Here is a 25,905-nt window from a genome sequence, read left to right on the forward strand (position 1 = left end):
AAAACAAAAAAAACCAACAACCAACCCCCCCCAAAAAAAAAACCCAAACAAACAAACAAAAAAAAAAAACAAAACCTTGAACCTGGATGGGATATTAAATCAACCACGAAAAAATTCCAGGTGGGAAGTGGCTGTAAGTGGGGTGTCGGTGCACACTCCAGGCTGCCAAGTACATGGCTCACTCCTGGGAAACTTTTATAGTACGTTTTCATCCTAGGTGATGTACCGGGTCATGGCCCAGAAGGAGTTCTAAGGGCAAAGGAGCTTTCCCATCCTACTGAGCATGGTCCCTGCAGGGCTCAGGAGTGGCTGCAGTCCATGTTCAGAATTCATGGGCCAGGCTTAAAATTGCGGCAACCCCAAGAGTTCTGTGGGGAAGATGCGTATGTTTTTAAAGGCATATGCAAGAAAAAAAATCCCACTTATTTCTAAAAGAAAACAAGCCTCAAAATTCCTAGGCTTTTCTATGTTTGAGGGGAAAGTAGAACCAGTGTACACAGCTAACCACTGAGAACAATCCTGAGCCAAGAGATTTGTTTACAGACTGGGCTTGGCCAAGTCCATCCCTTAGTGCCACAGCAAGATGCAGCCAACAAAACAGACACTTGAGTGCACAGGGAGCGGGGCCTATCTTGGCTTTCTAATGCAGGCAAGAGTGTGAGTCCACTGGGCAGCAAGTAATCCTGAGCTAGGTTTGAAATTAGACATCACAACTTCTTTAATACACACACTCGTACACTCACCCACAGACACACACTCATGTCATCAGACACACACATAGACACACACTGACACAAGTACACACACACATTCACACTCATATACACACACATACATACTCACACACACACACTCATACACACACACACTTAAGCATACCATTTCCACCATCCTTCTTTGATGTTTGTTTCCAAGTTATTTCTTCTCTGTATTTAACCTGTTTCAACCAGAAAATAACACACATTCACCTCTACTTGTTTTGCCTTATCTCGAAGAGCAGCTCTACAGTAAGGCTTGGGAGATGGGCTCACCTTCGTCTTCACTGTGTCAGGCCTGTTTGTCACCAAGTCTGGCCAGCACCTGTCTCTCTCTCTCTCTGCTTCCTTTGTCTTCTCTCTCACACACCTTAGACCTCTGTCAGTTGTTCCTCAATGACAGGCTGGTCCTTTTAATTTGGTCACTTGCCGACCAGGGGCTGTGGCAGAAGGCAGTGAGGGACAGAAAGGGCATCTTCATGATTTCCATGGAGGTCGCTGGCTGTCCATACCTGCCGCATGAAGAAAATGGCTGTCAAATTACCTATTACAAGACACAAAGAGTCATACCTGTAACCCCTGGATTTAGATTCTGTGTGTCACTATACTCCACAGAAATCTTCAGTAATCTTACTGGGTCTACAGAGAAAAGAATTATGACCATCAGTTTTTAAGTCTTCATTAAATTTTAAAAATAAATATGAACATTTTATACAAAATAGGAAGTCACTACACTAAGAAGCCAGAAGTATGTGGTAGAACCTTGTCACAAACAAACAAACAAACAAGCAAGCTGCACACCAATTGCCCTTGAAAGGACACTACTTTGTGCTATGAGCACTCTGTGTTTCTCCAGGGTTTTACCTACAGGGCCTCTGTTCAACCAGAGAGCACAGCTCTGACACTCACAACTCCACACCGAGGCTTAAGAACCTTTAGTTTGAGGAAGGTAAGATGGCACAGTGGGTAAGGGAGCTTGCCACCAAGCCTGACTGTGTTTGATTCCTGGAACTAACATGGAGAAGGAAGGAATTGACTCTTGACATTCACATGTGCCCCATAAATGAAAATAAAACAAGACAACAAAAATTCCGCACCCCACCCCCGTTATATTAGCTACGACAGTAAGGAATAACATACAAATCTACATGAGGTTGATAATAAAGGCTATTAAAGCACACTGACTCCTTTAGAGACCACACGGGGTGGGAGTGGGGGTGGGGGGCACATCAGTTTCAAGAGTGCCTGCTGAGCAAGCACGATGACCCGAGTTCAGATCCCCAGCTCTCACGCAAGAGTCGTGAGTGGCTGCACATGTCCGAGGCCCCAGCTCTGGAGGGTTGGGAGGGAACAGAGAAAAACAGATGAGCGAAAAAGACAAAGACAGAACTGGAGAGCTCTGGATTCAGGGAGAAACCCTGTCTTAGAGGGCAAGACAGACAGTGAAGAACACAGCACCTGACAGTCTCCTCTGGCCCCAGGGCAAGTGTGGATGCACACACCTGCACAGAATGCATATGTTTCAAGCAGAAAGGGAAGGCAACACTGTATTGGTGGTAGGGGCTCTTGTTTCCAGAGTATCGATCACTTGGATACTTTGTATTAGGAAGCAAAGTTCATCCTAATTAGTTGGACACACAGGTCATGCAGTGACCAGTCCTTGGGTTACCAGTGTCTCTTCTTGTTCACCTTCTTGACTGGCTAACAGCACAGAATACAGTATAAATATAACACAGTCACCTTGTAACATCAAACTGGAAACTTTCATCAAATTGAGAAAATAACATTGTGTTACGTATTGTAAGACCTCTGAGGTTACAGTCAGAATTTGAAGACTCAGCTTAAGGAAAACAAAGCCCAACAGAGATGACTGTATGAAAGCTACATTTCCTGTTTGTTTGTTTGTTTGTTTAATTAAGAGACTGGCTTGTACATTTAAAAAAATTAATGGAGGGATTTAAGGATATTTCAAATGCTTCTATACAAACTACCCTCTCTGAAGTAAGGCTAGAAGTCAGTATTCAATCTTTGTCCAAAGAAAGAAAACGACTGCATCGTGTCTCAAGTCTCTTTCATATAATGAAAACAAAGTCCATGCTTTATAGGGCATAGCCATAATGAAGCAGTTGATTCAACTTTAAATCAAGTCTTTAAAAACGGTTACATTTTATATTATGATACCCCAGGGTCAGGGTCAGGGTCAAGAGGATTAAATTCCATTTGAGGCTGGTCTGGGTTATACAGCAAGAACCTGCCTCTAGAACAAGGACTTACTTTATCAAGATTCTGACATAAAATGTGCACATATAGTTGTGTATGTACTGGGTTGAGTGGTTTTGATTTCTGCCAGCATCCTTCAGTCCAAGGCTTACAGAGGGGCATTCGCAGAAGGGCTGAGAGGGATTTCTAATGCAAAACCTCAAACCCAGTGACTTGTCTAACACAACCCTGAAGTACAGTGTGGTTTGTCATACCCGGGCTTTTCCGAGTGACTGAATGCTCACCTCAGACTCCTAAAATAAAGTGGCCTTCCATGGCAGAAAGAAAGTCGAGGAGGCAGGGACTGGAAGCATGACTTAGTCTTAAGTTGGTATGAGGCATCCACTATTGTAAGACATCAAAACACGGCCAAGGAGGCTGTGGTCTCCTGAGATGACTTTGTGTCCTGCAGAGGTAGGTTCAGACTTACTGACCGCTCCTTCTCCCCAAAGCAAGGCACTGCTCTCAACAAACCAGCAAGAAAAAACAGAGCATATTGGTGCTAAGAAAGAAGAGCGGGTTATAAAGATTAAAATGCACACACACACACACACACACACACACACACACACACACACACACACAAGTCTTTCTAGAATTGAGAAATCCGTGGCTGGGGGCCGGGAGTGGGAAGCCAGATGAGGACAAGGTGAAGGTGGCCTGTCATTCACTAGCTGACACTTTTGAGTGTGATTCCAAAAAGGTTTTGTAAAGCCAGCCTTTGTTTTCCAGAAGGGACTCTGCAGTAGGGACCTGCAGGCAGCACAGGGAAGTTGTTATAGTGAAGTTGTTGAGGAGGCTGCTAATCAAGGCCGCTGCTAATCACATTCTCGCATCAGAGGCTGAACTGGAGCGGAATGCACAAGTAGTGTGGCCTGGCCATTCAGTCCTTGGAGGCTGTGGGGCCAAGCCTGAGCCGCCTGGGTGGAAGGTTTGTTTTGGAGAGCATTTGGGAACAGCATTTGGTTTCCTCCTTTTAACCAGGTCACCCAGGCATAGAATGCACAGCTCTGCCAGACAGAGCATTTTGGATGCCTGAGGACCAAGCGTCTGTCCAGGCTACTGATGAAAAGTGAGGCCACGATTTCCTTTTTGCTCGCTTGATGCTGAACGGCAGGCAGCCTTGACGTCACAACTGGGACTCATTGGAGGGACAAATAGCAAGACACAAGCCAAATAGGCCCCATTCTGTCCTGGTGGCAGGGTTATTTTAGGCTCATTCAGATACCTTCTGGGGCTGCAGGGCCATGGCCCAGCAGAGAATAATGCATGTAGCTTACACAGAAAGGCAGTTTCTGGACAAATGAAACAGACCTTTGGCCAGGGTTTGCTGCCCTCAAAACCCTGAATGCAGTTCCCAAGTTAAACTAGTTTCTGATAGCGTAGACGCCTGCAGGGATCTGGTGAAGGGATCTGTAGGAATATAACCTTTTCCAGTATATAAAGACTGGTCTCATTCAGGGGACGGCACATGTACTCCGGCACTCATAAAAGCAGGCCGCCTCAGCAGAACACAGACATCGTTTCAAAGATCTTAGGTTTGAGCAGTAAATAGACATGATCGCACTGGCTGCGGGGGCCTAAGCCAATGGGTGAAAAATACTGCACACTGGTGGCCAAAGCTCACCATTAGCTGTAAGGTGTCTGTGTACACGCTCTTTCTTGGTTCAACTTTACAGTGAAACTATAGACTATTTTCACCTATGTGAGTGTCAGGTCATTTCTTTCCATTATATATGCCTTGTTAATTAACTACAGGCATCCTGGACTATCTGCAGTTGAGACCTGAAAATATTGCTCACTACCTTCACAGGATAGGACAGAACTTCTGTGGCAGCCCACTATCAGTGGCCCACACCGAATTCCCTACCTCTGGGGCAACTGGCAGGTTTCACCAACCTAAGTTTAAACCACCAGTGCTCGGTGCTTGGGGACCTTGGAGAACAACTCACACTGTAAATCCCGATCAGGAAGGGATGTCATGGACTGCTTGGGTAGGAGAAGCTGAGGGAGCATGTGCCAGCTCATGGGAGTTCCTAGCTGGCAGTTCGAGGAATGACTGCAGGATATCCAAAGGCCACCTGAGAACCACTATGGGAGGATAACACTTCTGAGATGCTCTGTGTCAAGTTTATTTCAAGAGGAGGATCTGCGATGCAGAGAGTCTGATCCAAGTTTCCTCCAGGTGGCCTTGTCAGCCACTGTCTTCCACAGGATGCTAACAACCTCACCTACACGATAACAAATGCTGGGCTCTTGCTTCTGTTGCCTAAGAGATGCCCAAGTGTGGTATTTTGTGTTCATTGATAAGCAAATAAGGAAAATAATTTAAAAAAAAAGAGGAAAAATGATTTTCCTTCAGATGCTGATCACACTTAAAGGGTCAAATTTTATTCTAGCTGCATATGGCTTGTCTGTTTCCAGAGATGGAAGTTGCTGCGGCCCTACCCACTTCCAGAGGTTTACAGCTTAAGAACTATAATTAAATTTCTTCTGAACTCATTTATTACGATTCAAGTTTTCAAAAAGAGAATGGCGGGATTTCTAAAATCATTACATGCCCAGGGGGAGAATGTCAATTTATTTTTATTGTTCTGATGTAAGGGTAAGAAAATGAGCAGATATTTTCTTACAAAATTGTATTCTGATTACAACTGTTTAATGTCCAAAACCCTGGTATAAAACTTCAGTAAACAATCACTCATTCACTAAGAAGCAACTACTGAAAGGCGGTATTTAAAAGAGGGAAAAAAGTGATTAAAACCCTCCACACGTCTTTATCTGAAGCAAACGCTCGGCTGCCTGGTATTCAGCAGTGCCGACAACCACTGGGGTCTAGATTGAATTCATGCCATGAACAAGTCTAGTGTTCCACTGTTCACAAAAGACCTAGAACCAACCGCATGTAAACAATGCTTGTAACATTAAAGTTTATTTTAAAATTCCCTAAATATGTGATCAACCACACAGCTGAACAAGTTCAGTGCACCAAGTCTTCCCTAGCGAGGAGTGCATTGCAAAGGTAATTCCTAGCTTCAGTGAATCTCTTGTTTGGGGAATCTCCTAAAATGGGTGAGTTCTAAAGGCCTGCCTGCTGTTTCAGTTCAGAAGGACCAAGGGAAGGAGACCCTTGGTTTTGAGGGGACCAGAGACAGATCCCAAGAGTCCAGATCAGACATGCTATCAAACCAGGGGGGTGGGGAGGTACAAAGAGCCTGGAATCCACAGTCCTTTCAGCAACAGAAAACAAACCGTGCTGAAAAGCTTCTGGCTTCAGAGCCTCTCTAGTGCCCACACTCACAAGCTGAGGCTGAGCTAGCCCTCCTGCCTCTTCTGCTGGGCAGGGTGGCGGCTCTCCTCCCAGCACTCTCCTGCCCCAGTCCTGCAGTGGATCAAAGCCGTTTTCAGTCTGATGCCACTGCTGCTCTTTCTCCGCGAGTCTTCATTAGGAATGGGCAGTGCCATCCACACCACAGAAGTAGCTCCCGCCCACTCCAGCTCCTCTTCTGAGAGGGGTGGGTGCTGGATGAAGACATCTGCTCCAATTTATTTGTGAATGCCACTTTTGAAAAAGTTTTCTCTTTCAATTTCACACTCAAAGACACTGCCTAATTCTGTAAAGCACAAGCCAGGAGCCGTCCACTTTATCTGCCTGCCCACCCATCATCTTTTTGAAAAAGAAAATCTCAAGCAGCAGTCTCTCAAAGTTACTCTGTGCTGCACAGCTCCACAAAACCTAGTGTTCATGCTAGTGGATCTGGGACAGAAGGGCAGTCCTGAGCTGGGGCGTGCAGGTTTTGAGAAGATGCCCTGTGGTCCATGCTCCACCAAAGCCTCGACTGCCTGTGTGCCCTGCCTACCCAGTCTGCTTCCTCCTTAAGCCTGAAAGCTTCGGGAAGAAGGGTGAAGGGTCTGTGGTGACCTTGTTTGAACATGGTGGGTGCTGAAAGAAGGAAAAGGAAGGCGAAAGGAAGGAAATGGGAAGAGAGAGAAATGGTGAAAGGAAGGGAGGCGGAGGGAGGGAGGGAGAAAGGATTGGGGGGTGGCAGCCACTGCTGGCTTTTGTAATCAGCACTTCACCTGTTTCCTATCATATTCTCATGTGCACCGTTTATACTTTGTGGTAAATATGACTGTGTGAACCCATGTAAGACGCCAGGATCCTTAAACAACAACCTCCCTCGTGGCAGAGGTGGAGGCATAGACACTGGGGAGATTCTCTCCTGACCGTGTCATCAGCCGCAGCAGGCAGAGGTTCCACTACCCTCTCCCATGAGCTCTGTGATCACAGGTCTATGCTCAGTTAAAAACTGTGACAAATATTCTATATTTCCCTTTCTTTACACAGTGTGTCTCATGAGCATGGAGCCTATACTGTGTATAAATTTTTACAAACTAGGACTTCTTAAGCAGTTTCTTTGTATTCTTACCACCCCCACACACAAAAATTAGTAAAAGGATATATTCAATTTATATAGCTACTTATGAGCAGGGGAATGGAGAGCAACCTCACACAGGAGAGCCAGGAAGGCAGGTCACGTCACCAGGGTAGGATGCTCAGGACACTCAGAGCTCCCAGGTCCAGATGCAATGGAATGTTTGCTTCCTCATCACATGACTTATTCCACAACGTCACCAACAGGTCACCCGTGCCAGCAAAGATTATCAAGTCCATTCAGATGGCAGCCCCAGAGCAGAGGTCTGGGTGCCTGTGCCGGTCTCCTGGCTTCTTGCCCTTGTGTTCTTTTCCATTCATTCACTGGCCGTCACCACGCACAACTCACCACAGCGCTTCAGATTGTGGGTCAGAAGCAGCTCACCAAGGTCTGAATGGTGCGCTGTCGCCACAAGGGTTGCCGGGTCAGACTGTGGTCTTGAGGGCAAATGACAAGGGCTACAGAGAATGGCAGTGACTCGCCCGCAGCTGCAGGAAGTACATGGACAAGGAACCTCTCAGAGACAAAGAAAAGAATGTTCCTGTGTTGAGGCAGCTCACCCAGAACAGTTACTGACATGACCTTGACCTTCTGCCACGAGCTGATTCACCGTATACAACAACCACCTAACACCTAGTGGAAGAGCCAGACACACGTTTCTCCCATCTCTGGCTGCCCTGGGAACTGTCTGAATCAACAGGCAGGATGGACACTTTTGCTCACCATCATACTGTGTCTTCCATTCAAATCCCATCACGCTAACCTTAGAAATGCAGCTCCCACGCTGCAGAAAGCCTTCTCCCCAGTGTTTCTCCATGAACCTATCCACGTGTGATTAGCGCAGGGACTCTGATCTCTCTGGCAAGGTCCTGCTGACAAAGGGGGTTTGTCACCCTCTGCTTTGTCTTCAGATGGCGGACGATTCATAGCGTCTGGAAACTCACATTGTTTACTTGTGTGGTGAAGCTTTTTCATAAACATAGGAAACTAACTGCACAGCACCTGCACACACAGGGAGGCACCAACTCAGATAGCCCACCTGCTTCTCCCTTGAGCCACCACAGCACCACCTACCCATTGGTGGGATCATGCATTACAGAACTGAACTCCCTCAGCATCCCACAACAGCAGCTCTCTGATCTAATCCCAGCACCCCTGACTGTCAAAGGTCTTCAGAGAAAAGCACATTTGCTCTGGTCATTGCCTGGTCTCTTTAATATTATAAAAAAAACCCTTCATATTTAATGGCATAAACTTAAGTGCTTTTAAATCTCTGCCAGATCCCCTGGAGATATACGGCTTATTAACATAGAGCAAGTATGTGCTTGAGAGGCAGGGGACTAGGCCCTGTCACTGTTTACTGACTCTGGGTAGTGACAGGCAAACAACTTAAGGATCTCTTTTAAATTGTTTATTAATTAAATTGTTTTTAATTAAATGTTTTAATTAAAACAAACCCCATGAATCAGATCATCTGAATCAATTTTGTAGAGCACAAGCGGCAGCCAGGAGCTAGGGAGTGTAACAGGTACTAATCCACACAGACAGACCGAGGGACTGTCCGTTATCTGTACTGAGGGTGTTTCTTAGCTGGATTCGAGGTAGACACACTGAAATACGAGTTTAAAATGTCCGAACGCCTGATGCTGCAGGACCTGGTCAACGCCTGTAAGAACAGCCTCACATGGGCGAGAGAACATGGCTCTTAGGAACGGATCTTATACATTCAAATGCTGGTCCACCCTCTGTGCACTGCTATTTCTATTTCTCCTGCTTTGAGTAAAGAATGGGAGTTACTGCAGGTGATGTTGGCACTCAGGGAACAAGAGCTAGTTAACCAGATACTGTAATGAAGCATGGTGACTTTCTCCACAGTGTATTTCAATTGACAGTGAGAACTGATATAGTGGTTCCATTTCCCAAGACTCTTGGAGAGGCACTAACATCAATGGCTAACCTTCACATCACCCTAGGGCTTGCAAACGCTTCTCTCCTCATTTCTAGACGCTCTTATGCTCCTCACTCCTCCTCTGTGTGTCACACTACAGCAAAGAGACAACACACTAACGACCAGAAGGACACACAACAGGTTAACAGATAAGCACCGTGTGACACACAAGCCTCAACGGAAGCATTCTGTAACATTCGGGGTGCTGTCTGCATGTCGATCACTCCCATACCTATGCACACCTGTATCCTCAGCGGCTTCTCAGACGCATCTCATGCTGCAGAACAGCAAAGCAACACAGAGGAAGACACGGTTGCTATCCCCATCAGCCGTACGAGTTTTACAAACACAACACAGGAGAAAAACTCAAGCTGCAAAGAAGACCACATACAATGTGGGGCCACACTGTCACATCTTCAAGTGCTTCTACCAATGCCAACTTATGTGGTGATAAAAACCTATGTCTGTTCAGAGCCAGAAAATAATTGTAAATAAAACTGTCTGCAATGTGTGTGTGTGTGGTGTAGTATAGTAGGAATCAGGAAAAAAAAAAAAAAAAGAATCCTCAAATATATCTAATGTGCTGATTCTTAGGCTGGACAGTGATTCCCTGACACCCATCTTTCAAGTGTACTTCACCCCATGCCCGCCATATATAACCTTTTGCACACATCCCCCACACAAACTGTGCTGAAAGCACCCTATTGCAAATCAGTAAGGACAGCAATCCTTCCTTCAAGAAGACAAGGAAATTAATGAATGCACATCAAAGTGGTTGCAGGGTACCATAGCTTTAGCAAGGATGGTCAACTGCCAAGGAGGAAACTGCCAGGGCTCACACCAGAACCTACAACTGACTGAGAACTGGCTCCTGCCTGCAAGCCTGGTCTTAAGAAGACAAAATTAGCAGATGCTCCATGTTCAGATAGTGGCCTGGCAGGTGGATGGTCCCACTTTCTCCTGTCCCCGGAGGCTGACACTATTCTAAAAAGTTGCTGAGAGCCCCAGCTCTGTTGAACACCCGTGATTTTAAGCTGTTCTGCCTCCCTCCTTCTGCACGCATCGCAGGCAACTTGTTATAGCGCTTCTTACAAGGAACTCTGAAGCAGGGGCGAATGAGCCCAAAGCAACACTAGGCATGATGTGCCTTGTTTATCTGTTTAAACAGGCGTTAAGGAAAGAAAAGGAGGCCTGTGGGTTTCTTGCCCTTCTTATATAAGAGGTGGATCTCTCAGAATGGCCAGGCAGGAGGTAGGTTTGACTTAGACTTGGCATGAGGTTGAGGGGAAGAAATGCCTTTGTAGCTGGCCCTAAATATTATGGTAACTTGGATGAGTTTACCTCCAAGGGAAAAGCTGCCACATGTTATAACAGAAGCCACTGGGCTTGGCAAGACAGAGAACGGAAGAATTACAATGGAATGGCAGTTTCTCCATCACTGCAGAGGTATGCTGGGAGAACCACCCAGGGCCAGCTTCCTTCTTCACAGCTTAGCAGAGGGAGGGCTGCCCTTTCAGCCAAGGTTTGCACTGAAGATCACAAAGTGTTGACATTAATTTCCAGTGAATTCCTTAAGAGAATTTTTAATCTTTTTCCAGACTTAAAGAAAGGAAACCAAATTAACACTTGAGAAGGGGGATTGCCAGCTAAAGCTGAGGTGCTGAGACCTTTGGGAAGGTGTTCTTTCTAACTTTTAACTCTGTGACTCCAAAGCAAGAACGCCTCTGCTTTCCTGTACATGCCAGTACTTCTGGTTTAAATGTTCAGTGTTCGATTCTTGCATGTCTCCTAGCTTCGCTGTGAGTGGCCATTCTCAAACATAGATGGCCCTGCTCCGAAGCTTCTCCAGGTTATCTCACACAAGCTTCATCTGGCAGAAGGAGCCAGCTGCTAAGGATTTGTTTACTCAAAGGTTTACCAAGGCCTTGGGTTTTATATAAACTCTAAGGCCTCTCACATCAACAATAGTGGAGTTTCTACATATGCAGACCTTTTTCTTTAGGTTAAAAAATATAAAGGCAGATACAGCAGCTTACACCTTAGGTGTGTACAGCGACATTCATGCACTTATTGAAACCCAAACTCCTAGCTGGTGCGAGGGGGAGGCCTTATTCCAAAAAGTGCTTGAATGCTACTGATTCATATTTCATAAAAAAATCAAACTTGAGTCATGATTTATCATTATAAGAGTGCACAGCGGTAGTGAAGACATCCCCACTGGTTCCCAGTTATAAGGAGCAAAAGGAAACTAACTTTGAGGAGAAAAATGGTAGGAAATATATATATTTGAACATGGAGCATCTGCTAATTTTGTCTTCTTAAGACCAGGCTTGAAGCCTATATATATAGGCTTCAGCTTACCTAGCTTTCCATGAGTTTCATTTAGAAGGCGGGGGAAGTAGTGGAGTACGCATGAGGAGAGGTGCTGAGGAGAGTCGGGCCTGTCAGCAGAATACAAACATCAGGGATTGTTTAAAAATGTAGAATTTGCTGGGTCCTTAAGAGCATCGGTGTCCCTTAGATGCTGGTTCAGACCGGTGTGGCACACAAGCCAGAAGAAACGATCCTGGTCTTGGGGAGCAGGGAAGAAGGTGACAGTCAGGCAAGTGTGGACATCTCAAAGCATGGATGGAGAAGATACCTTAGAAGCAGGGCTGGGTGGATTAAAACCCTTGAGTCCGCAACCCTGGTCCCACCAGGAATTACAAGGGGCATGGTCTTCCACTCTGCACAGCCATTTGGTGTGATCACAGATGGGCAGTCAGTCCATTTAGAGTCTGGGTGTACAGTATCAAGCATCAACTCCGTGTGGTGAACACAAAGTGATAACGTTCCTGCCTGTAGGGAGCCTACCGTCCATCCAGCAGGGAAGACTGGCAGACTCTATGCGCGCACACACACAAAGGCCAAGAGCACCCGAGCAGTCTCTCTGGTGAGGCTTAAAAATCCTGTTCTGAGTCCAGTTGCCAACATATTGCAAGCACTCAGTAACTTACTCCACCGTAATTATGTTAAGTTCATCACGCAGGGGATCCCTGAGGCTGCCGCGTGGGGATTCTTTGACAACTGTGAGCCTGTCTTTGGGCTCATACCCTCAGATAACAAAAGCTCTGCCTGTGAAAAAAAAATCCTGTTCTGCCATTTAACCTTGGAAACGTTAGCCAATTCCTCAGTCAGGGCTTTCCTTCCACGTAAAATGGAGTAAGACCAGACTCTCGTACTGTTGGGCCACTCTGTGAGGTTTCTAAAATGCTTTTGCAGCTGCAGCCTGTCATACAACATGGCCAGTAGCTAGTAATGATGGTGGGCATTCTTACAGAGAGTTAAAGAATAGCATGGCAAAGTGTTCACTTCTTCCTCAAAGGCTGGACAAGGAGCTAACTCTTTTTTTTTTTCTCGGTTTTTCGAGACAGGGTTTCTCTGTGTAGCCCTGGCTGTCCTGGAACTCACTTTGTAGACCAGGCTGGCCTCGAACTCAGAAATCCACCTGCCTTTGCCTCCCGAGTGCTGGCATTAAAGGCATGCGCCACCACCACCCGGCTAAGGAGCTAACTCTTGTCACTGTCTTGTCACTTTATTGGATCATGTTGGGCAAACCAGGGTCACTAGGCCTGATGGAACATCTTACAATGCTGCTGTCAAGGATCATGTGATGTGCTACTAAGAAGGACTAAGCACTCTCTCCTTGGTATCTATGCTTCCCACCAAGCGTGTCATGACAGTCATGTATGTTCTAGATGAGGCTCTCACGGGAGACCTAGGGAGCTGTGTGCAGAATGTACAGGGGTGGTAAGTGGTAAGAGAGAGGTTTAGGAGCTCAGGGCCTGTAGCCAGGCTTCCTGGGCCTCTGGCTCAGGTCTATAACTCACTATCTATGGTCCATGATGCTTAGTGGGCCTTGGTGTTTAAAATCTATACAGTGGTGGTTAGATTAATCCTTATCTCCTTGGGTGATTTTAAGAACCAACCATTAACACAGCAGTAGCTGAAACACAGCAAAAACTGTGTTAAAAATAACTACACAATGCAAGCCCAGCAATTGTATTACCTTGCTAATAAACACCAGAGGAAGAAAAATTGCAAATAGGCAATCGAATAGCCACAGAAGCAACCCTTGGCTATGCCACCAACTCTGACCCAGTGTGAGAGCATCGTGTCCAGTCTATAACACCGAGAGGCCTGAGGAACCTTCTATCAGTTTAGTGAACTAGGCATCCCTCAGTCAGCAGATCTGAATATTATGATATCATTAGAGTCAGATGAAAGACGTTCATCCAGTTGAGGTCAATTCTCTGCAGCTATTCAGAAATGGGAACAGTGTGTGTGTGAACATGAATTCATGCATGTATGCAAGTGTGTAGGGGCATGATCTATGTGATGGGGGTTATGGAGAGTTGTGTCTGTAGGAAGCAGGGTGAGCGAGAGAGCCTGCAGAAAGTGCTTCTGCTTCCTTCTGGAATGCAGCAGACAGAATGCTCTTCTCTTCTCCACGGGCTTCTCTCCTTTCTCTCTTAGGTTTTCAGTTGACTGGGCCACGTACACGGGGGTTAATATGCTTAAGTCAAAATCCCCACTGACTTTAATGCTAATCTCATTTTAAAATACCTCTGCAGGGACACCTAGCTGTTTGACCAAACCCCTGGGTCACATGGCCCTGCCACATGAGCCACCACACTGTCCTTTGGAAGCGGGCAGTTCTCTGCTGCCTCTAGGCTGCAAGGTGCCTTTGCTTTTTGTTAGGGAACACACGACAGGCTAGGGGTGGCCTTGGAGGTGAATGACAAGTATGCAGAAAAGCTTCAAAATGCATCTCAAAGACATGGTTCTAGGCAGAGATGAATCAGATGGATGCATCCAAGCCCCAAGGTAAATAAATGTCCAAGTGGCCGTGTCCAAACAGAGTAGTCTGGGTGCCAAGCAGAGTCTGGGAAGAGTGAGTGTTTTCCCTGGCTGGCAGAGCTGTTCCAGGCCTCCTGCTATGAAGGGCTTCAAGTCCACTTCCCCCTGCTATACCTAGGGATGCAGAGAAGTCCCGTGGGAGAGTCGCTGACTTCAGGACAGACCAAGGGAGATGGTCTCAGTGCGGCTTATTAGATCATTAGTCACTGGAGCTAAGCAGACAGCAGCAGCATGTCCCCCACCCTGTTTGTAGAATGAAGTGTTAAGACCTAAACCACAGAATTATCTGTGTACTCAGGGAAAAGGTACCTGAAATATGGCTGCTGATTTAATTCACATGCATGCCATGATATATAATATCATGTATATATATATACATATATATATATATATATATATAGAAAATATCTCTTATATAATATATAACAGTTACTATGTCAGGAATGGCCTTGTGACTCATTCAATTCTTAGGACAACCCAATGAGAAAGCGGCCCATTTCACAAAGGACACGGAAGGCAAACAGTTAGTTCAAGGATATAAAGCAAGAATTCTATTAATAGAGGCTGTCAAAGGAACAGACCACGCCAAGGCTGTTTAGACACTACATGGACTCCCACTCTGCAAGCCCGCACAGTCCTCCCTTTGCTTTTTCTTTCAGCATAAGATCTCCTGTGCAGAGGCCGAGTGTCACCCACGGATATCCCTGCACCCCTTCCCTTGGCAAGCCCATCCGGACACCCCCCACATCCACTCTTCCATTGCCAAAACAATGCTAATACTGCCTCTGTTTGCACGGACTCTGTCGCCTTCCAGGATCCTAACTGCCCCTATTGTCTCTGTGGTCTCTGCGAGCTCTTCCTAGGCCCGTCTCCAGCCCTTCTCAAAAGCTGTGTCCCACATTCTACCCACTCTGGCTCTGGCTCTGCCACTGCTGCTCCCTCTCTCCCCTCCGGTTGCTCACGCTGTCCTTGAAAAGCACATTTGTAGGACACATGCCTATGTCCCTCACTAGACAGTGACTGATCCCACGCTGTCCCTACCTACAACCTTGTTCTCAACATAGCATGAAGACACCCTGTCACATTAGCCTCTGGGCTTCCTACTCCTCTCTGGACCGAGCCTCTCTGTCCTCCGTGGCCCTCACCCTTCCATGACCAAGCTTACTGATCACCCAAGCTGCTGTACTTCTGCACTTACAACTCAAGAGTCTTCTCCGACTTGTCCTGGTGCCTCGGCCTCCTTTACCACTCACTTAGGACAGCATTCCACCTAGCCAAGGATCCCCCACTGCAGCCCAGCCCTCCTTTATGTTTTAGCCTTTCTCACATCCTTGCCAGACAATCTCAACAGCTCATCACTGGTCACTTCACCATCCAGGACACACTCATTCTCACAAACTGGCTTGGGGCTTTGCTCAAACTCTTCTCCTGCTCCTTTGTGACTCAGAATGAAAACTAGTTTGTTTAATGATGCAGCAAGTGGGACCCTCCCAGAGCTGGCTTTTATGGGTTCCCTTCTCTCTGACCGGTCTTGTAGTCACTCTGTGGTTTACTGTTACCAGCCACTGTGACACAGGGAATGTCCACTCTGTCACTGGTATTTCCTGTCACCACCAGCTGTTCCCATAGATTAGGATGCTTTCCTTCCAGGGCTTCAAGTCCAACGCCACCTTTCTCTCTCCACTGGGCTGAGAGTTCCTTTTTCTGGAAGCACTGATTGGCCTTTTTATTGACTTCCGAGTTGCTATGTGGCTAGTTAATTCATCTTTATGTTTTCTCTACATTCCTCTCTAACTTGATCTGTGGAGAATCTTAGCTTTAACACTCTGCAAGGACAGTATCAAGTCCTGGTGCTCAGTCATGCTCAGGGAGACACTGCAAGGTGCAGACTGCCATCAGTGTCCAGTCACTGGTTTAGCCCTGTTCACGCTGCCTGGAACTGATTCTCCACAATGACTGCGTAGCACTATCCATAAAGCACATTGGCCATCAGCCACAGCACAGACATTCTGTCCCTTTCGAATACAACAAGCAGCTATGAAAAGGCCTGCTCTCTCCATGTACTCAGAGAGGCAAGCCACTTTCAAGTTTACCGTGTCCCACAAGTGAGCTATATAGCTACTCTCAACAGAAAGGGGACCTGTGATACTTTTATGTCTTCTCAAATTTTATTTACTTACTTATTTGAGACAGGGTCTCACCATGAAACCCTGGCTAGCCTTGAACTCACAGAGATCTGTCTGCTAAGCAATGTACCACCATGTCTGGTTATGTTCTTTTAATGCTATTTTATTTATTTATATTTAGTTTTGAGACAAGGTCTTTCCACTCAGTTCTGGCCATGATTGAACTCACAGAGAGTCACTTCCTCTGCCTCCCGAGTGCTGGAATTAGAGTCATGCACTACCATATTTAAAAAAAAGGAACTATTCTGTGAAAGTTAGTCCAAGAATCCTTAGAATACGGCATAGAATAAGAGATAGTGCAAGGGACTGAATTTCTAAGATCTGATCACATAAGCAACTCTAAATCAATCTCTCTCTCTCTCTCCCCTCCTGCCTCCAACTCACACATACATTTCACTTTCCCCAAGTCTCTATCGTAAGACTTCATCTGATCCTGATCTGGGTTCTAGTAACAGGTTCCTCAGCTGCAGTGCCCACCACTCTGCAGTGTTTCCTCAACCTGTCAATCATCCCACTATGTGGTGTTCCCCTGGAACGCTGGATCCATGAACTAGCTGCTTCTGACCATGACATGCTGACTCTAGGGATGAAGTGGCAGCCCGCTGGTTGCTGACGACAAGAAACACACACATAGCTCTGTAGTCAGTCGCCTTATTCATCAGCACTAGTGACCAGCTCCTTCCTGTTCCACAAAAAAAGGCCCAAAGGCTCCTGACACTATGGCTGACAGGAAGTAATGTGCTCCTGGCAGTCACCCTTAGTACTAAACTCTTCTGGCTAAGAGTAACTTGTTGTATGTTAACAAGTGTCTCTTGCTTGTGAGACACTTGGGGCTGAGAGGATGGCTCAATGGGTAAAGCTCATGGCACCTACATGTGAGTACTGGAGTTTAGATTCCCAGCACACTCAAAACTGGTGGGAGGAGCAGGCATGGTGGGAGGAGCAGGCGTGGTGGTCTGCCTATAATCTCAGCACTCAGGATGTGGAGACAGGATCAAGAGCAAGCTGACTACCTAAATTAGCAGAACTGGCAAAGTGCCTAGGTTCAAGAGGGAAACTCTACCTCGATGTCTGAGGAGGAGTGATCAAGAAGCACACCAAACACTGCCCTCTGACCTACATGTGCATACCAATCCACACACGTGCAAGCACATATTCACAGACACCATGCATACACAGAAAACACTAGTCACATTACCTCACAAGTATACCTCATACACACACACTTTGTTTAGTTTTAGTCCTCTTTTGAAATGCATGCTGAAGGGTAACAAGAATTTTAGCCATGCTTTGCATGGTTATATACTGAACACATGATGCTCTTACCCATGAAACAAGGAAACAAAACAATGTGGAAGGGTTATGAAATGACACGGCTCAGCGGCCCACGCTCTCCGGCCCTTCACCGACAGACCCATGCTTCCAGACGTGCAGACTGGACAGTTGTCTGTAGATGCCTACATTCCCTTATCCCCACACATCCCAGAGTATAAGCACACCCATGCTTCCATGTAAGCTCCTTCCAGGTCAGTGACAAATCCGAGACGACCTGTAAGTGAGACTACAGGGAGGACCTTCCACAGTTGAGTTTTTCCTACCTGGATTACCACAGGTCTCACAAATACCACATTTTCATGTCATGTGGACAGGTCTGAAATCCCTGGCATACCAATGACAGGGACTAAGCAGGACGTATAAGTCCTTTTAATATAGCTGTTGGCATTTTGTCAAAGACTATTATGAACTGAAAATAAAAACAACTGAAGAATTTAGAAATTTTCAGTTCCAATAAAGATCATATGAAAAACAAATATTTCAGTCACTTAAATACTTAAAGCAAAACATACTTTGCGCCCCCCCCCCCGACTGAGAGGGAAACTGAGGCAACAAAGTGGAATCGTTTTGTTCAGAGTACTTCGTATCTAGGGAACCATCAAGCCATGGCCCTGAACTTAACTAAATTCTCTTGAAGCACAATTTCAGGAGAAGGGAGCTAAGCTTACTGTTTAACCAAAGGATATATATGCGAGTTATTCCAGTGGTTACCAGAGCAGACCACTGTGTGATATGAACAAGTCTTCAGACCCTTATCCACGTTCTCTCCAGGTAACAGGAGATTAACACTGGGATTAACAGGTGGCCCCAAAGACACATCCCCCGTCCCTTGTACTCAGCCACGTGTCGCCAACTTTTGACTATGCCCAGTGGAATGGAAACTATTTTCATTAAAAAAAAAAAAAAAAAAAGCAAAATCAATAAAAATGACCGCCCCATTTTCCTACCAGAAGTAACCTTGAGATGCAGAGGGGCAGAGACATCTGTGTGGAGGTTGCAGTACTCTGAGACATGATTCAAGCGTAATTCTTAATGGATAAATGCACTGCTATGAACTTGGTTTTGCAAGTGCCAGGCATGTTCATGGTACTATTCATACTGAGAGAGACAGGTCACCAATGACCTGCTGGGTCACTGACTAGGGAGAAAGCAGAATTAAGAAAAAGAAGAGAGAGAGAAAGAAAAAGGAGAGAAAAATAAAAGGGACGCTTACTTCCTTCCCCTCCAGTCCCCCCTGCCTTGAATGAAAGAAGACAGATGGCAGCCACTGGCCCCTTTCATGACCAGGGACTGGGAGGCTTGCTTGGCACCACCCTTAACAAGAAAGGTCGGATGGGTGTACTCTGCTCACTCAACTTCCAACCTGCCCTCCGTCTTTAATTGACATATGGAACCTCTGTAAACTCAACCGTGTGAAATCCTAACTTGTATCCTGTCCCCACCGTAAGGAAGATGCTGCTTGAAATGTCTGCTGACCTAGCCTCCTCAGACGTTCACACGGAGCCTGGGCTCCTTGAGATGAGTGTCGGCCATGCTCGGTCCCATCACTACTCTGAGATCAAATGGGAACTGCGTGGCACTGACGCTCAAACTGAAAACTCTGACACAGGCCACGAGAGACAGACGCAAGACACCTTCCCTTCTGCTCCCCAGTACTGTTCCACAGCCTCTCCTACTGCCCTCAAAGTGTTTTTAGAATAGAAAATCCATCAAGAACATTCTATGGCAACAGCAGTTCATTTTATAAAGAAAGAATTTAGTTACAAATCACAAGTCTCCGCTGTTCTGTGGGCTTCACTTGCAGTGTCAAAGCCACACAAGTTCTACATTAAAATGGAATCAAGCCATCTCTAGAGACAGACTCAAGACAGAAGAAACCCACTAGGATCAAAGATGCCCACTGTAGGTATAAACTGTCCGTCACAGGCTCCGAGGGAGGCCAAGATGCCTTTTTGTGTTCCAAAGGCTAAAAACCACTCTCTACAATTGTACAAGGCACAAACCTCCTATCAGAGGAAAAGCCTGGTTTCTCTTGACAGACTAGATCTCTATCCACTCTATACGAACTTTAATTTTTAAACATCATTAAATAGTGTGTGTCCCTTGGGACCTTTCCACTTCCTTATATTTTTAAATTACTCCCCTGTCTGTGACACCCCTTACTGGTTTCTGCACAGTTCCCACTTAGGGTGTTGGGGAGACTCTGCCTAGTCACCTGCCCCGAGGACATATACCTTTTCTGCCTCTAACTGGAATCAGACAGTGAACTGGACTGTCTTGCTGAAGGAGTTCCAGCATGGAAAACCCTTGTCTGTGCCACTGCCGCTTAACTGAGAGAGAAGAGCCAAGGGCTGGGGAGTGACCAACTGAGCCTGTTTTCTTCTTGATAATACTGCTAGCCTCTAAAGTAAGCCAGCATCTTAAGATATGAGAGGGCAGAAATGAAGCAATTAGACATAACAAACTATATCCCCCATTTCCACATGACTTGGCAGGGGCAGGGCGGGGGGTGGGGGGAGGAAGCTTGGTGCTTGCCAGGTATTGAGGATCTAACAATGTTAACAAGAAAAAACATGCAGAAGAGACTGACCAAAGAAACAAAAAAACAACTTACTCTGCTTCCCAGCTGCAAGCAGGTTGTGTTCTGGCCACCCGGCAACTGCTTCCTCAAGGCCCTGGTTTCATTATAAAAGCTGTGCCTGGACTCACATGGCCAGGTTTACTGTGGAACAACACCAAAGCGCCTGCCTGCCTGCCTGCCTAGCGATGCCACGAGTTCACAATTCATTTCAGAGCTACTGAAGACACTTTTGAGAACAAGGAATCCCCAGGGCAGTAAGAGATGACCTCTGGATGTCACGTGGCCTCACTGCTGTTGTCACTCACTACAACGCAGACAGTCACAGACACACACAGACACCCACTTGTCACCTCCAGAACCCTGTGGCCAGCTCAGCCTAACTGCGCCTATAAACATTGAGAGACACCACTCTCTGGCACTCTCAGGTTCAAGGTTGGGGAACGCCTTAAGACAAGGACCATGCTGTGCGCAGTATCTGCACCAGTACATTTCTTTAGCTTAGAAACCCGTCCACGTCAAAACCAGAAGTAGAAGACAAGGAGAATCATGTTGCTACTGAATGTGACTGGAATCTACCATGATTTAATATCTACCATGTATTTAAAATTCTTAGATCAGGGGATATGAAGTATGGGTGTGTGTAGGGAGATGGGAGTTGGATCTGGAAGGAGTACAGTGTAAGTATGATCAAAACATACATGCCTGTATGAAAGTCTCAAAGAATTAACAAATGTATTTTTAAAAAGTAAGCATAAAATAGAATCCTAGATTATTTCCTTCACACACACACAAAAAAAAAAAAAACAGAAAAAAAAATGTAATCTTTATAATGTAACTGGTAACAAATTTCATCTGGGTAACTTGTTTCTTTTTAATTCAGAAAGAAGAAAAACATACATATAAATATGACGTTTGTTTGGAAAATTACTTCATCCGTGTACTGTCCAGCTCATAAAAACAAGCCTTCGTTCCAGCCAAAGGGGGACACTCTGACCTTGTTTACTGCAGTGTTTTGAAACCGCGGCCGGCCGCGTAACTCCTGACATCACTGACCATGCATTAGCACCCTCGCTGCTGCTGGCTGCACACACTGCTCCTCTGCCTCGCACAGCCCATGGGTGAACAAACACTGCAGTGCGGCCAGGACAGTGGCCTTAGTGTTGAACCCACAATGCTCACATGGGACCCATCATGAAATGCTGTAGTCTCTGGACATGCTTACAGAACAGCAAAGGTCTGCTATGTCAGACTACCTTTAAGCCCCCAAATCCAAACCCAGCCCTGCTGGTCCTTTTCCACTCAAGAGACTGGCTTCCTTGCTCACTTCCGCCATACTGGCGAGAATTCTTGTCCAGTGCTTCACTGAAGGCAGGACCTCATTTCCGTCCGCACGTAGCTCCCCAGAAACTTTGCTGATAAAGTTCATTTTACAGTATTACAGGATTTCACAGAGTGCTGTATTGAGGGCTGATAAATACACAGAACACACTTCCCGTGCTTTGTCTAAGTGCTATCTTAAAAAGGAGGAATTTTCTCTTTTAAGTCTCATACATTTTTCTTTTGCCCTCCTCAGTTCTTACTATGAGTATGTTAAAGCAAAGAATTGTAGCTGGAATCATATCATAACGTCATCTGTGAGGAGAACATCTCCGTATCTCACTCTCTTGAAATAAAATCAAACCCTGAACCCATAACACTCGTGCCGTCCTACAGAATAGTCACAAGCCCACAACCACCTTATGTGAGATGCTGAGAACTATCTTGGCTCCTTTGCTAGAAGCATTTGTAAGCATCAAGTCCTTAAACAACAACCATAGAGGCCGAGATACCTATCAGAGCAGCCCGGGCACTTTGTCAGAGTCGGGTAAACACAGAAACACCAGTTCACAACGCAAAGCCAGGCTGAAGAGCAGCTGAAAGGCCCCAAACACCACGCTCTAATGCCATGCAAGCTTCAAGTCTCCCCTGAGGAAATGGGACAGAGGTAAGGCCCCTGATAAAACAGGGGTTACACAGCCAGCCAGAGAAAGGACCAGCAGAAAGGCTGCACGGCCAAGCACACGTTGGAAGCATGAAATCGTTACCTCTGAGAGCTGCAGGGCTCTTCTTTTGGATCATGAAGAAGTGGGTGGCTCTCCGGGTAATCAGAACCGTTTTGATTTCCTCCAACGCAACCACCCCCACAGCCTATCTGGTTGGCATGTTACTTTTTATAATGAAAGCAAAGTCTGATTCAATCTCAAAGGAAAAGAGATGAAAAACAAAACAAAACAACCCTAGCAGTCTCTCGGCTTGGGACCCACACATGCAGGGCTAAGTACGAAACAGAGCAAGAAGACAGAATTTCCCTCTGAAAATTTCTGCTCCTAGGTATTTAGGCTGATTTACACTTTATGTAATCTTGATGGCTCAATCAGGAAGTGAGAATTTTAAGTGCGTGTGTTATGGGCGGGAGGAGTCATGTGACCAGCAGCAAAGACAATTAGGCAGTAGATTAGCACAATGAGAAAAAGAAACTTAACAGGCACTTATAAATAGTATCCTTGGGATGTACGAGCCATGAATGGACTGTGGCCTTTCTGAAATAAGGATTTGTTTGGGAGCTTTGAAAACAAGTCCCTGAAATGGTTTAAAAAACAAAACAAAACAAACAAAAAAACAAAAAACAAGCCAGATTAAAGCAGAACACAGAGAACTGGAAGCTTAATTATCAAGGAGATCGTTTAAGATAATAACCATTGGAGGTTTGTGCAAGGCTATTTTTCAGTATTATTTGAAGACCATAGAATACAGAATGTCATCAAATGAAACACAAGCTGCAGTCCCTTGTAAACACAGGTTTTCTCTCTCGCACAGTGCTGTGTAGCCCTGGCAAACCTTGGACTCACCTGGGCTCCACAGCAGCTCTGTAGATCCAAGGGGGTACTGTACAGCACTGGAGCAAATACATTTCCAAGGCGGAGACGTGTTACAAAGCTGTAACATTTCTCACTAGAATATCTGAGTTTATAAAAAGAGTGAATCACTCTTGTGAGTTACGTAAGTTACACCCAGTGTCGAACCATCGATCACCCCAAACCAAAAAGCAGTGAGGCTACAGGACAGGATGGCTTTACATTATAGAAATGACTTATCGTCTTTGTGCTACATTTTTACACTAGGATGTATTAATAAGAACATCTGAAATTAAAAGGATTTGGCTGATGGGTGTTTCGTTTCTCTGTGCAGCAGTTCCTGCTACTGACACATTCCTAAGGAACTGCTTATTAACACCGATAGTTACTGTGCCCTAAGAGCAGGCATTTGTGCTCCTGGCTCTTCCTTCTATCACTGTTAATGCTTTGTGTTATGTTTTTATCTTAAGTCTTGTAGAAACAATTAAGCCACAGCTCTGGGTAAGAAAGAGGCAGAGTGGGAGAGGTGAGAGACGAGGCGATCAGCCCTGGATTTCCTCCGTCGCTAGTCCACCTTTCCGCAATGCTTACACACGGGAGGACAAACAGAAGCAGAGCAATCTCCGAGGGGATGTTTATGGCAGATTAGACAGTCGGGGAAAGCAAGCAGAAATTCTCCCAAGGTGGAGTATTAAGCGACACCCAGCATCATCCTACAAAGCACGGTTCATATCCACTGATTAGACTGAAAATTAGGCTCCAACAGATGCATGGTGAAGCTGACTCTGCCCCCTGCCTAGGCTACAACTTCAGAATCAAGCTGAAAGTGTGCACCTCCTCTCCCTCTTCTTTATGTCAAGAAATTAGAGAAGTTAGGAAACCTTCCCGTTACACAGACAGTTGGCAGACAGCTGAAATCAGAGCCAAGATGTCTGTCTGACTTGTCCAGGCTGGGCTCTGGTTCCATGTTCTACTTCCTGTCTGCCACAGCTACTCACGAACAACCAAATCAGTCAAGGGGCGGCTTGTCTCTAAGCACCAACCGGAGGTCCTGGTCCCCACCTCCTTCCTTGTTTCTCCCTCTGGTCCCATCGGCCTAGGCTGACTGAGTGAGCAGGGCCAGGGCAAAGCATCACGGTTGGAAGGTTACAGGGTGGTGCGGCAAAGGAAGTTTCTGAAAGGGTTACAGACCCCTCTACTTAGCTCCTCTGCCCACCGGGACGACTCACAATCTCATCTTCCCCACTGAGACAAAACAAGGCACCTGAGTAGGAAAATGAAGTTGGCTTTGTTTTATAACAACTAGACCAGGAGTTTGGAGAGTCAGGAATGTAATACTAACTACAGCAGAAGTGACTGTAGAAATTTAAGCTAATGGTTATTCTATATTCCTCATCTCTATAACATTTGTATTCTTTATACTTCTTTAGACTCTCAAAACATAATACATGAAGATTCGAAGTAGAAACAACTAGAAGAAAACAAATCAAAATTCCACAGTGGTTGCCTTTGTGCAGTGCTTTTTTGTAAGTACTTTTCCTATAGCTTACAAGTTATCTGTAACTGTCAATGTCAATACCTTTTGTAACAATATTACAATTTTAGGACTGCTACACGAAGATACTGTTTCTATACCAGTGAAATTTCAAAATGCTGCAGCAAGCAACCACGGATGGCTGCTCTACTTGGGAGAGCCTTGGGATGCCTTCAGGAAACAGCGGCCCAGACACTGCTGGGGATGGGGAGTAAAGCCCTATCTGCCCTACTATGGCCTCTGCACTGTCCCAGGAGAATCTTGAGAACAGAACATTACTGATGGTCCCCAAGTTGTACTTGTGGTTTTCTGACTCGGTGGTATGAATGCAATGTGCACACGGTGGAAGTCACACTTGGAACTTTAATCTTCTGGTCTCTACTCTAAAATACCCCGCTAGGGCGATGCTGGCTCCTGAAGCCACCTGCCATCTATGTGCCTGCCAGCTATGTGACTGCAAGAGCGAGAGACTGCACTGTGTTGCTGAATGATGAATTGTATAGTGACAGTAATCATTCTCTTTTTGTGTGTAATAAATACATGTATTTGCAACCGTCTGTGTATACATGTGTGTGTGTCTGTGTGTGCTTGCATGTAGGTCACAGAGATTTCCAGCTATGTTCCTCTGAGGTTCTCCATCTTGATTTCTGCCTCAAGAGTTCCCCACTGAACCTGGGGCTTGCTGTTTCAATGAGCCTTTCTGCCTGTCGCTGCCATCATCTCAAGTGACAGCTGACCGTGGGAAGCTGTTGTGTGGGTGTGGAGGTCTCAGGTCCTCGTGACTGCACAGGAAGAACTACTCACTGAGCCACATCCACAGTCCTCCTCTCTTCTTATGATGAGAGGGAATTCACTACATTGTCTAAGCTGACCTTGAACTTACAACGTAACTCAGGCAGGCTATGAACGTGCTTCCTTCCGTGGCTCAGCCTACAGCGTAGATAGGATTCTAGGCGTGGCTAACATTCGGTTTCTGCCTCTTCAACTTTTGTGGGGCTTATGTGTACGCAGTTTTTAATTCTAAGTGGAAGTTTTCTATATGCAGATAATGCTCCTAAGGTCATGTGAGAAAAATGGC

At 45.9% G+C, this 25,905-nt stretch overlaps 1 long non-coding RNA gene across 10 annotated transcripts in view; it reads right to left on the reverse strand.

Annotated features, from left to right (window-relative positions):
* Nucleotides 1-25,905, reverse strand: part of LOC110296206 — a 138,619-nt gene that overhangs the window by 12,136 nt on the left and 100,578 nt on the right. For 2 of the 10 annotated variants that reach the window (XR_003836897.1, XR_003836899.1), the window contains exons 6-9: nt 7,835-7,938; nt 3,260-3,473; nt 1,032-1,267; nt 880-937 (exon numbers count right to left, since the gene is read on the reverse strand). This is a non-coding gene — a long non-coding RNA (uncharacterized LOC110296206). The other 8 variants (XR_003836896.1, XR_003836898.1, XR_002378160.2 and 5 more) reach the window with 7 other exon arrangements.

This window comes from Mus caroli, chromosome 6 (genome assembly GCF_900094665.2).
Source record: "Mus caroli chromosome 6, CAROLI_EIJ_v1.1, whole genome shotgun sequence".
NCBI classification, from domain to species: domain Eukaryota; kingdom Metazoa; phylum Chordata; class Mammalia; order Rodentia; family Muridae; genus Mus; species Mus caroli.